A 12866-nucleotide genomic window follows, 5' to 3' on the forward strand; every position below is an offset into this window, starting at 1 on the left:
TATGTTTGATAAGCATTGGTCTAGACTTTGGAACATTTCTCTTGAGTGCATCTTTAGACTATAATCAAACTAACCTGAGAAATTGGTTAAAAAATAAAGGCTCTTGGGTTCTACACAAGACTTACACAAGTACATATTCAGAGCGAAACCTAACAATGTATGTTATTAGCAAATATAATAGGGCAGTAATCCTCAAACTTGAATGCACATTAAAATTACTTGGAGGGTTTATTAAAACACAGATTGCTGGGATCAACACGAGTTCTCTGATTCAATGTTTAAATCATAGTCTGAGATTGTGCACTTCTAACATGTTTTGTATTGATATTGATGCCACTGGTTTACGTACCACAATAGAGAACCACTAATGACACATAATTTGAATAAGTTTAGTTATCTGGTTTCCCAGTGTAGATATATGGAAACAATTAGAAAAGGAGTAATAGAAGCAGGTATAGCAATATCATCAAGAAACAACATCTGAAAGTTTGAGAAAGAGGGGAAAAACAGAAATGATAGAGATATAAGAAATAAACGTTTTTTTCTGAGGCTATTGAGTGTAAATGAGAAGAATCTGTCTTACAAATGCCCCCAAAGCACGAATATAAGTGTCCTAGTATTTGAAGAGTTTATCTTTATATCATACATGATAATGATGTAGGATAATGAATATCCAGTTTTTAATTTTTTAATTTACATTTTATTTTTTATATTTTCTTATTTTTTTTACAGCATTGATCTTTTTAAACAATATTTGCTTCCCCCAACCCCCTCAGTTGTAGTCGCATATTTTCCTTCACCAATGCACCCATGCCCATCTCCTCAGTCCCCTGTGCTCCACCTCCCTCCCTCTAATCCCTCTCCCTCCTCCTCCCCTGCAGTATGTCTCTGATTTATAATTGTCTGTTTTTGATTTGTTGTGTTTTGTGTCATTATTACTTTTTTACACTGATGTCTTATTTGGTTCCCCTATATTCCTGCTATAAGTGAAATCATCCAATATTTTTCTTTTTGCTTCTGGCTTATTTAACTGAGTATAATTCCTCTTAGCTCTATCCATGTTGCTGTGAATGGCATGAGTTTATCTTATTTGATTGTTGAATATATTCCACTATGTACATATGCCACATCTTCTTGATCCAGTCGTCTATTTTTGGGCATTTGGGTTGTTCCAGGTTTTTCCTATTGTAAATAGTGCTGTAAAAACCATAGGGGTACAGGTGTTCTTTTTAATCAATGTTTTTGTGTCTTTTGGGTAGATCCCTAGTAGACTGAAGCTTTCCATACAGCTTTCCATAGTGGCTGGACCAGTTTGCAGTCCCACCAGCAATGTAGGAGAGTTCCTTTTTCATCATATCCTTGCCAACATTTGTTGTTGCTAGTTTTTTTTTTTTTTAATACGTGCCCTTCTTTCAGGTGTAATGTGGTATCCAACGTAATTCTGATTTGCACTTCCCTGATTATAAAGGGTGTTGAACATTTTTTCATACACACCTGTTAGTCATTTGCATTTCCTCTTTAGAGAAATGTCTTTTAAGTTCTTCTGCCCATTTCTTGACTGGATTGTTTACTTTGTTTTTGTTGAGTCCTGTGAGTTCTTTGTATATCTTGGTGATCAGTCCCTTATCAGTTGTATGGAGTGCATTTTTTTCCCCCAATCAGTGGGTGCCTCTTTGTTTTGCTTAATGTCTCTTTTGCTGTACAGAATGTTTTCAGTTTGATGTAATCCCAGGTGTTTATCTTTTCCTTGACTTTCTTTGCTTTGGGTGATGAGTCTTTAAAGATGTTACTGAGATGTATGTATTGTAGTCTTTTACCTATATTTTCTTCTATATATTTTATGGTTTCAGGTCTTATGTCCAGTTCATTTATCCACTTTGAGTTGATTGTTTTGCACGGCGAGAGGTAGTGGTCTAGTTTCTTTTTCTTTTTCTTTTTCTTTTTTTTTTTTTTTTTGCATGTGGTGGTCCAGTTTTCCCAGAACCTCATATTGAAAAAACTGTCCATGTTCCATTGCATATTCTTTGCTCCTTTGTCAATGATTTGTTGTCCGTATAAATGTGGCTTTATTTCTGGGCTCTCTATTTGGTTCCATTGGTCTGTGTGTCTATTTTTATACCAATACCAAACTGTTTTAATTATTATGGTTTCATAGCATACCTTGAAGACTGGAAGAGTGATACCTCCTTTCTCCTTTGTCTTCATCAGTAGGGCTTTGGCTATTCACAGTTTTTTTTTTGTGATTCCTTATGAATTTCATCAGTATTTGTTCTATTTCTTTGAAGAATGTCATTGAAATTTTTATTGGAATAGCAGTGAAGTTGTATATTGCTGTTGGTTGGATGGACATTTTTAATAATGTTAATTCTTCCAATCCATGAGCAGGGGATGTTGTTCCATTTCTTTGTTTCTTCTTTTATTTCTTTTAACAGTGTATTATAATTTTCTTTGTATAGGTCCTTTACCTCTTTTATTAGGTTTATTCCCAATTATTTGATTTTTTTTAATTTCAATTATAAAATAAATGGTTTTCTTGGTTTCTTCTTCTTCAGATTGTTTGTGTATAGGAAGGCTACTGATTTTTGCGTGTTGATTTTGTATACTGCTACTTTATTAAACTGGCTGAATATTTTGAGTAGTTTTTCTCTGGAGCTTTTAGGGTTCTCTATGTATATTATCATATAGTCTGCAAATAGTGATAGTTTTACTTCTTCTTTCCCTTTTTGGATTCCTTGTATGTCTTTCTTGTCTTATTGTCCTGGCTAGGATCTCCAGTATTATATGAAGAGCAGTGGTGAAAGAGGACATCCTTGTCTTGTTCCTGATCTTAAAGGAAAGACCTTCAGCTTTTCTCTATTGAGAATAATATTGGCAGTTTGTGTTTGTCATATATGGTTTTTGTCATGTTAAGGCATGTTCCTTTTATCCCTAGAATTTCAAGTCACTTCATCACAATGGATGTTGGACTTTGATGAATGCTTTCTCAGCATCTATTGATATTATTATATGGTTTTTATTTTTCTTTTTGTTGACGTGTTGGATTACACTGATTGATTTTCACATGCTGAACCATCCTTGTGCCGCTGGGATGATTCCCACTAGTTGGTGGTGTATTATCCCTTTGATGCATTGTTGGATTCTTCTGCAAGGGTTTTGTTGAGGATTTTTGCATCAGTGTTCATTAGGGAGATTGGCCTGTAATTTTTTTTAAGATTTATTTATTTATGCATACAAGAACTGGGGTACAGGCCAGAGGTGTGGTGAGTGAGAGGATTCACCAAAAACAGAGTAGGGAACAGAACAGACAGATTGACCAAAATACAGTGCTGAGGGGAACAGCAGGCCAGTCAGGAGTGGTCTACTGTGCCATGTGGGTCATCTCCCTGGCCGGGGATGGAACTTGTGCTGCAGTGGCTGCAGATCACTTCCATAGGTTGTTTCTTAAACCTTTCTGCTACTAGGGAGGCCCAGGCCCGTAACTTTCTTTCTTTCTTTTTTTTTTTTTTTTTTTTTTTTTGTGCTGTCTCTCTTTGGTTTTGTTATTAGTGTAATGTTGTCTTCATAGTACATTTTGGTAGCATTTTTTTCTTTTTCAATTTTTTGAAAGAGTTTGTGTAGGATAGGCATTAATTCAGTGATGAACATTTGGTAGAATTCATTTGTGAAGCCATTTGGGCCTGGGCTTTTGTTTTTGTGGTGTTCTTTGATACTGCTTCAATTTTGCAGCTTGTAATTGGTCTGTTTAGGTGCTCCATTTCTTCTTTATCCAGCTTTGGATGGTTAAATCGTTCTAGGAATTTGTCAATCTTCTTGATTGTTAAATTTGTTTGGTATAGGTATTCATAGTAATCTCTAATTATTCTTTTGATTTCTACTGAGTCTGTTGTGATTTCTCCTCTTTCATTTATAATCCTATTTATATGTGTTTTCTCCTGCTTTTTCTTTGTGAGCCTGGCTAGAGGTTTGTCTATTTTGTTTATTTTTTCAAAGAACCAACTTTTGGTTTTGATGATCGTTTGAATTTTTTTTTTTTAATTTCTATTTCATTTATTTATGCTTTGATTTTTATTACTTCCTTTCTTCTACTGGCTTTAGGGGTTTTTTATTGTTCTTTTTCTAGCTCTTTGAGGTGTGAGATTAGATTTTCTTTGAGTTCTTTCTCATTTCCTTGATGTGAACCTGTATTGCTATATATTTTCCTCTTATTAGTGCTTTTGCTGCATCTGATACAATTTGGAAAGTGGTGTCCTCCTTGTCGTTCAACTTAAAGTATTTTTTAATTTCTTCTTTGATTTCCTCATTAGTCCAGTAGTCTTCCAATAGTGTGAATTTCAATCTCCATGAAGTGGGAAGGCACCTTGTTTTCTTTTCATGATTTATTTCTAGATTGATGCCTTTATGATTGGAGAAGATAGTTGGAATGATATTGATCGTCATGTATCTGTTGATGTTTGTCTTGTGGCCCAGTATTTGATCGATTTTGGAGAATGATATGCACTTGAGAAAAATGTAGAGTCAATTTTTTTTGGGTACAGTGTCCTATAGATGTCTGTTAAGTCCATGAGTTCTATATCTTTATGTAGGGCTCTAGGTTCTTTGTTTATTTTTTTCTTCTTGATCTGTCCATTGGTGAGAGTGGAGTGTTGAAGTCTCCTATTACATATGTATTTTCTTTAATGTCCTTTTTCAGATCTGATAATAACTGTCTAATATATTTTGGTGCTCCTTCATTTAGTGAGTATATGTTGATGAGTGTTATAGCTTCCTGGTGTATTTTTCCCTTTATGATTTGTAGTGTCCATCTATATCTCTTTTTTTACCTTTTTAAATTTGAAGTCTATTTCATCTGATATAAGTATAGGTGTTCTTGCCTTCTTTTTTGGACCATTTGCTTGTAGGATTGTTTTCCTTTTACTTTCAGTAAACCTTTTACTTTCAGTCTATGTTTATCTTTTGTGGTTAAATGTGTTTCCTGGAGACAGCAGAAAGTTGGATTATGTTTTTTAATCCAATGTGTTACTCTCTGTCTTTTTATTGATGAGTTTAATCCATTTACATTTAGAGTTAATATTGGTACGTTGGCATCTCTATTTGCCATTTTGTCTTTATTGTGATTTTATTCCTCACTTTATTCTGTTCTTGTTCATTCCTCTGTTGGTTTTGACTTTAGGTCTTCTTGAAGAATTTTTTGGAGTGGGGGTTTTGTTGTTATGAATTTCTGGAGTTTCTATTTGTCTGTAAAGTTCATAGTTTTTCTTCATAAAGGGAGGAGAGCTTTGCAGGATAAAGTATTCTTGGTTGGCATTTGCTGTTTTGAAGTTTGTTGAATATGTTACTCCATTCTCACTTGCCTCAGACTAATTAAGTCTGAGGTTAATTAACCTCATTGATTTTCCCTTATAAGTTATCTGTTTCTTCCCCCTTGCCATTTTCATTATTTTTTCCTTGTCTTGGACTCTTGTAAGCTTTACTATTATGTGTCTTGCTGTAATATTCATTTCATTGTGGTAATTGTTAGTTATTGCTACTTGTGTGTCTATATTCATCTCCTTTCCCATGTTTGGGAGGTTTTCTTCAATTATTTCCTTGAATAATTTCTCAGATCCTTTGTCTCTTTCTTCACTTTCTGGAATGCCTATAACTCTTAAGGGTCTCCTCATACTTCTTCCTTTTTGTTTCTCTCCTTTTCTCTTTTGGTTCTTTTTTTATTTATGTATCCTCAAGAGTACTGATCCCTTTTTCCATTTCCTTGATTTTGTTTTCAATGCTTTTCCAAGAGCTCTCTGTCTCCTCTGGTAATCTTTTAGTCCTCCTTTTCTATTATTTCCTTTCTTAATGTCTCATTTGAGTTCTTCAGTTCATGGATTATTTGTCTCATATCATTATACTTTTTAATCATGGTGATTCTAAATTCTTTATCTTACAGAAAGAGAAGTTCTTCCATGTCATTGTTATTGACTTCTGGCAACTTATTTTCTTTTCGTGGTGTGTCCTTCTTCTGCGGGCTTGCTTGGTTATTTATATTTTTCCTTCTCCCTGCTGTTTGCTTTCTAATTAGTTCTATGCATTAAAACTTTGTGCCACTGGTGTTGGCTGGCATCTCTTTGGATTGCTCCTTCTGGTGTGTTGGAAACTGTTTAAGAGACTGAGACCAGCATTCTCAGGCCAAAACTCCACCAGGGGGCCTCCCCGGTGACTCAGCGGTTGAGCGCTGGGTTGCAAAGCTGCCCGCAGCCTCTGCAGCACCAGTTTGGTCCCCAGCTGCTCCCTGGCCACTAGAGGTGGGTCCCGCATGGTGTGCAGACCTCTCCTGCCACCCGCTGCTCCCCTCAGCAGTGTACTTCGGTCCTTCTGCCTGCTGCTCCCCACTCTGGCTCTGGTGAATTCTCTCACCCTCCCGCGCTTCTGACTGTACCCAGTGCTTGTATAAATAAATAAATATATCTTAAAAAACAAAACAAAACAAAACACTCCACCAGGGTGTTGATGCTGTAGCAGTGTTTCTGGGCACTATCTCTTACAGTTCCCTGCTTCTGGATTTACTCAATTCAGCAGTGAATCAGCAAGTTGGTGATTTTGCTCTGGTCTCTAGATGGCACCAGAGACCTGTAATTGGCGACCTGTGTTTTTCCCCTGTAGTTCTGAGAAATGGAGGGGGACATGGGAGCACCTCATCACAGGGGCTATTGCTCACACTGGGTGCTGTGTCTGCCCTGTGAAAGCGGTGCTGTGCCCGCAGCTGTGTGGATCCTGCATCCTGATTTCTGCCCTCTAGTTCTCAATTCCAGGGCTCTGAGATCCAAAACACTGGCTGTCACCCTGTTCAGTGTCTGCTGTTATGGCGCATCCCATACCCAGGATCCTGTGCCTGGCTCTCAGTTCCAGAATGTGGTCTTGCTCCATGCCTTTTGGAATCCCTAGCTTCCAACTATCAGGAAGTTGGTGATTTTGTTCAGATCACTAGGTGGCACCAGAGATCTTTCCTAGTATTTTTCTGGATCTGTGATTTTTTTTCCCGTGGGCTTCCAGGGAACTGAGTGGGGTGGCATGGATTACCTCAACAGCGTTGGGGTGCTGTGTCTGTCCTGTGCATCATAGGGATCCCATACCCCAAATTTTGTTCCCCGGTTCTTAGCTCTGATTCCCTCAGATCCAGGATGCTGGTGGTAGCCCAGTTCAGTGTATGCAGAGATGGTGCCTGCTCCCTTGCCCAGGAGCCTGGTTTTTGATTACTCACGGTGGGTCATTTATCTCATTAATGGCTCCCGTGTGTCTCCCCGCATAGGCTTTTCGAGCATGCATGCTTTCTGTACAAGATTACCAGCTGGCGTTTGGGAATTTGCAGGTCTCTCCACAGAGTTCTTAGCTTCCTCCAATGGCACAAGGAGCCATTTTCTCACCTCCATGGCAATTCCTGCATGGTTCTCCACAGTTTCCATTCATGGGGTGCAGTGCCTACAGTAGTCCTTTTCCACTCATTGTCCCTCTTGATCTTTAGTTTGTTCTTTTTTTTTTTCTCCTTTTTGTTGGTCAAGTGTACCAGCTTTTTGGGTGGGGGAGGGTAGCAGGGTTCTGATGCTTTCCTCTCTTCTCATGTTCTTTTATTGCAACTTTCCTATTTGGGCAGTTTGCCAGAGTCACCCGTTTATCTTTTAAAGATTTATTTATTTATACAAGATTCAGGGTACAGGCCAGATGTGTAGGAGGGTGAGAGGATTCACTCGAGACAGCGGGGAACAGAACAAGCAGACTGACCAAAAACAGTAGACTTCTGAGGGGAGCAGCAGGCAAGACAGGAGAGGTCTGCCATGCCATGTGGGTATCTTGCCGGCCTGCTGGGATAGAACTTGTGCTATGGAGTCTGTCGACAGGTTCACAACGCTGCACTCAACCGCCTGCACATCCAGGGAGGCCCCACTATTAATCGTTTTTATGGGAGAACTTCCTTGTAGCATTTCTCTCCTTGCCTTTTTTCTGAAAAAAAAAAAAAAAAAATACTTTTGAAAAATACTCTATCTATTCCAAATTATGCAGTATAAATGAGAATCATCTCAAACTGGGTATCAAGACATGGAAATGGCCAACATGTGTATAAACACATTTTCATCATCATTTATCATCAGGGAAATGCAAATCAAAGCCACGATGAGATACCACCTCATAGCTGTGAGAATGGCCCATATAAAAATGATAAATGTTGGCAAGGGTGTGAAGAAACCCTCATACACAATTGATGTGAATGTATACTTATCCAACCCTTATGAAAAAACAGTAACTGAGATTTTTTTAAATTAAATTTGTTTTTGGGCCTCCCCAGTGGCACAGCAGTTGAGCGCTGGGCTTCAAAGCTGCCCGCAGCCTCTGCAGCACCAGTTCGATCCCCGGCCTCCGGCGAGGGTCCCACATGGTGCACAGACCTGCTATGCCTGCTGCTCCCCTCAGCAGTGTATTTTGTCAGTTTGTCTGTTCTGTTCCCTGCTCTGGCTCTGGTGAATTCCCTCACCCTCCCGTGCTTCTGACTGTACCCAGTGCTTGTATAAATAAATAAATAAATAAATAAATAAATAAATAAAAATCTTAAAAAAATATATTCTTATATCATTGTTAATTTTGGGGCAGTATTTGATTTCTCTCCTCAGGTGTAGTCCCCTTGGTTCTCCCACAACCATAGCACTCATGATCCATCTTCACTGTCTCTTGTGCTCTTCCCTCTCCTGTTTTGACCCCTCTCCATACCCCTCTCATGCTGTATGTTCACAAATCTATGTTCAGCTTGCAAGTTTTATCTTTTCCTGACCCTTTGGTTTCTCTATATTCCACACATAAGTGAAGCCATTTGATATTTATCATTTTCCTTCTGACTTATTTCCCTTAGCATAATTCCTTCCAGCTCCATCCATGTTGCCACAAATGGCATGAGTTTAATCTTATTTTTTTTTTTTTTATAGAGGCATGTTTTATTTATTTATTTATTTGTTTGTTCATTTGTTTTTGTTTATACATGCACTGGGTACAGTCAGAAGCGCGGGAGGGTGAGAGAATTCACCAGAGCCAGAGCGGGGAGCAGAGCAGGCAGAAGGACCGAAGTACACTGCTGAGGGGAGCAGCGGGTGGCAGGAGAGGTCTGCGCACCATGTGGGACCCTCCTCCGGTGGCCGGGGAGCAGCCGGGAATCGAACCGGCGCCGCAGAGGCCGCGGGCAGCTTCGCAACCCAGCGCTCTACCGCTGTGCCACCGGGGAGGCCCGAGTTTAATCTTATTTTTGATCAATGAGTTTATATACCACATCTTCTTCATCCATTCATCTGTTTTTGGGTATTTGTGTTGTCTCCATATCTTGGCTATTATAAATAGGGCTGCAAAAAATGCAAACACTAATTTGAAGGGATATAGGCATTCACATATTCACTGGACCACTCTTTACAATATCCAAGTTATGGAATCAACCTAAAGTATCCAATGACAGATAAGTGGATTAAGAAGATGAGTATTGAGTGGATAGCTTCTAGGGTCAGAATACAATAGGAAAAGGCCTTGTAGGAATAAAGAAGGCTCCATAGATAAAGGCAATAAAACCCAAAGGGGACTAATCAAATACCCCCCCAAATAGGGGCAGCAGGACATTGCTGGACAAAGACGATGAAGAAAGGGACTCTTAGATAAGAGCTGAGGTGTAAGATGTAATTCTGGGCACAGAGACATTAAGACAGAGTGGGTGAGACCATGGAGAACTAACCTATCACAAAGAGACTGAGGGCACTTTATAATAATTGGGGAAAGAAGGCATATATTCCCTGAGGCAAGACTCCACTTCAGTTTCCTTGCCCCTCCCTGGCCTGGTTCCACTGGTCTGGGAATTCCACTTTATTTCTGTTCCTTTTCACATTAATAATTCCTTGTATCTATTTCTCTAGACAAATTCACCTCTTTTCACTTACTTGCCTGAGAGCCAGCAAAGTTGCTGCTGCAGTTTTATTAGACACCAGCCCATGGTGGTCTAGTACCTAGGACTCACCACTGCCACTGCAACCTTTGATCAGTTTCTGGTTGGGGAACTAGACCCAAAAACCCAAAATTACAGTATCAGAATTTATACACAATGGGACACAACTCAGGAATAAAAAAAAGATGATCATTGGTATTTGCGACAACATGGAAGAAATTGAAGAGGGTTGTGTGCAGAAATATAAGTCAGAAGGAAAAAGACAAATGAGGGCTGATTTCTCTCATATGTGTATATGATTCATTCATACATGTGTGTAATAAAGAGAAACAAAATAAAGAAACTGACAAAACTATACCAGATAAACTCTAAAAACCTGACTGTAGACTTGAGGCTACAAGAGGGAGAAGGTGAGGGTGAAGGAAATTGAGGGAGGGGTCCAAATGTCCTATATAATGTATTTTGTATGCTTTGTTGATGGATGTGGTGTAAAATGTGACTCTGTATGTCTGAATCATATATATAGAACTATAAACTAATATTACTTAAATTACAAAAAAACAATAAGAATGAAATGAATTTAGGCAATCCAAAGGTGGTTATAATACCTAGCATTTAAAATCAAGATAATTTTTTTAAAGATTTACTGTTTTTTTTATGCATACAGGAAATGGGGTGTAGGCCAGCAGTGTGCGGGGTGAGAGGATTCACCAGAGACAGAATGGATTAGGCAGATCTACTGAAATACATTGCTGAGGGAGCAGTGGGTGAGACAGGAGAGGTCTGCTGTGCCATGTGGGTTAGCTCCCTCGCTGGGGATGGATCTCATGCAGTAGTGACTGAAGAATAGCTTGATAGTACTGAGACTTTAACCCTTGTACCACCAGGGAGACCCCTCAAGATAATTTTTTTCATCTAATACTGACAATAATACTTTGAGACATACACTATCACTGTTTCTTAGAGAATAACTATTTAATGTTCAGAGGGCTGATTTAAATTACTGAGACCACACAGGTTATGAAACCAGATTTTACCTTATATCTGTCTGACTCCAGTTCTCTATAGCATTCTGCTTGCTTTACAGGGGTCAATAAGCTCAGACTGGGAAGATAGATACATAGACAATTCTTCAGGATCTCGGCAGATCATGGTCTTCAATGAACTTGGAATTCAGACTTTATTAGCATATGCTGTTTTTCTCACGGACAGCAAATGAGCCCCATTAATACTCCTATGTGTCAAAACTTGCACTACGCATTTCCTTCCTAATTTACTTCTGCAGATTTCACTTTTGTTTGGAGCCATTCCTACTTCTTCCTACACCTGATCTTTCTTGGCCCAAGCTCTAATTCTTCAGTGACATCAGAGAGGGACTAATAAGAACAGGAAAAGTAATGAGAGACATGGAGAGAGAAAGGTTTCCATAAGGAACATGTGGTTGTCTCTCCTCCCACAAGTCCGTATTTTCCCAGTGCCAGGGCTAATGCTCAAAAACACCTCTCACAATCTTATTCTGCTCATAAGATAAATGTCTCAAACACCAAAGCTGTCTGGTCCCTTGAAAAGCAAATAAAGTCCACTTATCCCTCCAGGCATTCAGACCTTCACCTTTCACACATAATTCATTTCTGAGAGTGGTAAGTGAATGGAATTCTTTAGAATAAGAACTTTTTTAATGTATCTTACTGGCAGTTTGTATCCTTTAAAATTGAAAAAATAGTATGCTTGCTTAATTCAGGATGGGCAACTGAGAGGAGGGATTGTTTTCTTCCATAATGGATCTTAGAAGAAAGAAAAAAAGGGACCTACATAAGGTGCCTTTGGTGGCATAAGTAGCAGGCCTACATAAAATTGTTTGCAGAAATTTCAGTAGGATGAGTTGAAACATGATTTCATCTACTTGATTTATAAAATGTGGGTTATCCATCTCACACCTATGAGAATGGCCTGGCAAGGATGTGGAGAAAAGGGAACCTTCCTACACTGTTTGTAAGAAATGCAGACTGGTCAAGCCCTATGGAAAGCAGTATGGAATTGTCTCAAAACATTAAAAATGGACCTGTTAAATGACCCAGTAATTCCACTACTATGCTTCAACAACAACCAAAAAAAAAAATAAATAAATGAACAGTAGTTTCAAAGGAAACGTAAATAAAGTACACTCTTGTATTTACTGCAACACTATTCGCTACAGTCAAATTAATGAAACAAACTAAAAGTCCTCAAACATTAGATCAAGAAAATGTGGATATACACAATGAAATATTAGTGAGTAATCAAAAAAGAAACTCAGGCCATTTGTGATAATATAGATGGAGCTGGAAGGGATAATGTTAACTGAAATAAGTTCGAAGAAGAGCCATAAATACTGGATAGGGTTACTAATATGTGGAATACAAAGTAGCCAAACTAAGTGTCATATAAGGATAGCTTAAAAACAAATCCTTGAAAGCTGACTTTAGAACTGAAGCATTCAGATGTGGAGGGTTGGGAGAGCGGTGAGAACAGAGGGAAGGGAGCACAATGGACTATGATGATGGACTATGGGTGATTTGGTGGCAGGTGCTCTATAGTGACAGTACCTGATGGCAGTATCCAAATATTACCTCCCTTAAAACTAAACAATTTTTTTAAAAATGTGTGTTGTCATTCTCATCTCATAGAATGCTTATGAAACTCTGATGGTGTAATAAATGTGAAAGAAAAATATTGTGATTATGGATATAAATTTTGATTGCTAATATAATTCTGAGTCCCTGGCATTTTACATAGTGTATGTAATCACAAATTACTAAGAGTTGAATTTCATAATACTATTCATTTTATGCAAAATGTATCTTTATTAATCACTTGCTTTATTGCACACACTGTATTGTGAATTGAATGTACAGAAATATATCAAACAGAATTATTTCCTAGA

The 12866-nt window shown here is 38.4% G+C and overlaps 1 protein-coding gene across 8 annotated transcripts in view; it reads right to left on the minus strand.

Annotated features, from left to right (window-relative positions):
- ZC3H12B (zinc finger CCCH-type containing 12B) overlaps nt 1-12866 on the minus strand; it is a 231585-nt gene that overhangs the window by 65893 nt on the left and 152826 nt on the right. For 6 of the 8 annotated variants that reach the window (XM_054695696.1, XM_054695692.1, XM_054695694.1 and 3 more), the window contains one exon: nt 7756-7974. The exons of 1 other annotated variant lie outside the window; for it this stretch is intronic. The gene's annotated coding sequence lies outside the window, so the exon portion shown is untranslated. Of the gene's footprint in view, nt 1-1494; nt 6314-7755; nt 7975-12866 lie in introns of those variants that run through there. One more of the 8 variants, XM_054695698.1, reaches the window with a different exon arrangement.

Source organism: Talpa occidentalis, unplaced genomic scaffold (genome assembly GCF_014898055.3).
Source record: "Talpa occidentalis isolate TD23 unplaced genomic scaffold, MPIMG_talOcc4v2.1 talOcc4.15, whole genome shotgun sequence".
In the NCBI taxonomy this organism is placed as follows: domain Eukaryota; kingdom Metazoa; phylum Chordata; class Mammalia; order Eulipotyphla; family Talpidae; genus Talpa; species Talpa occidentalis.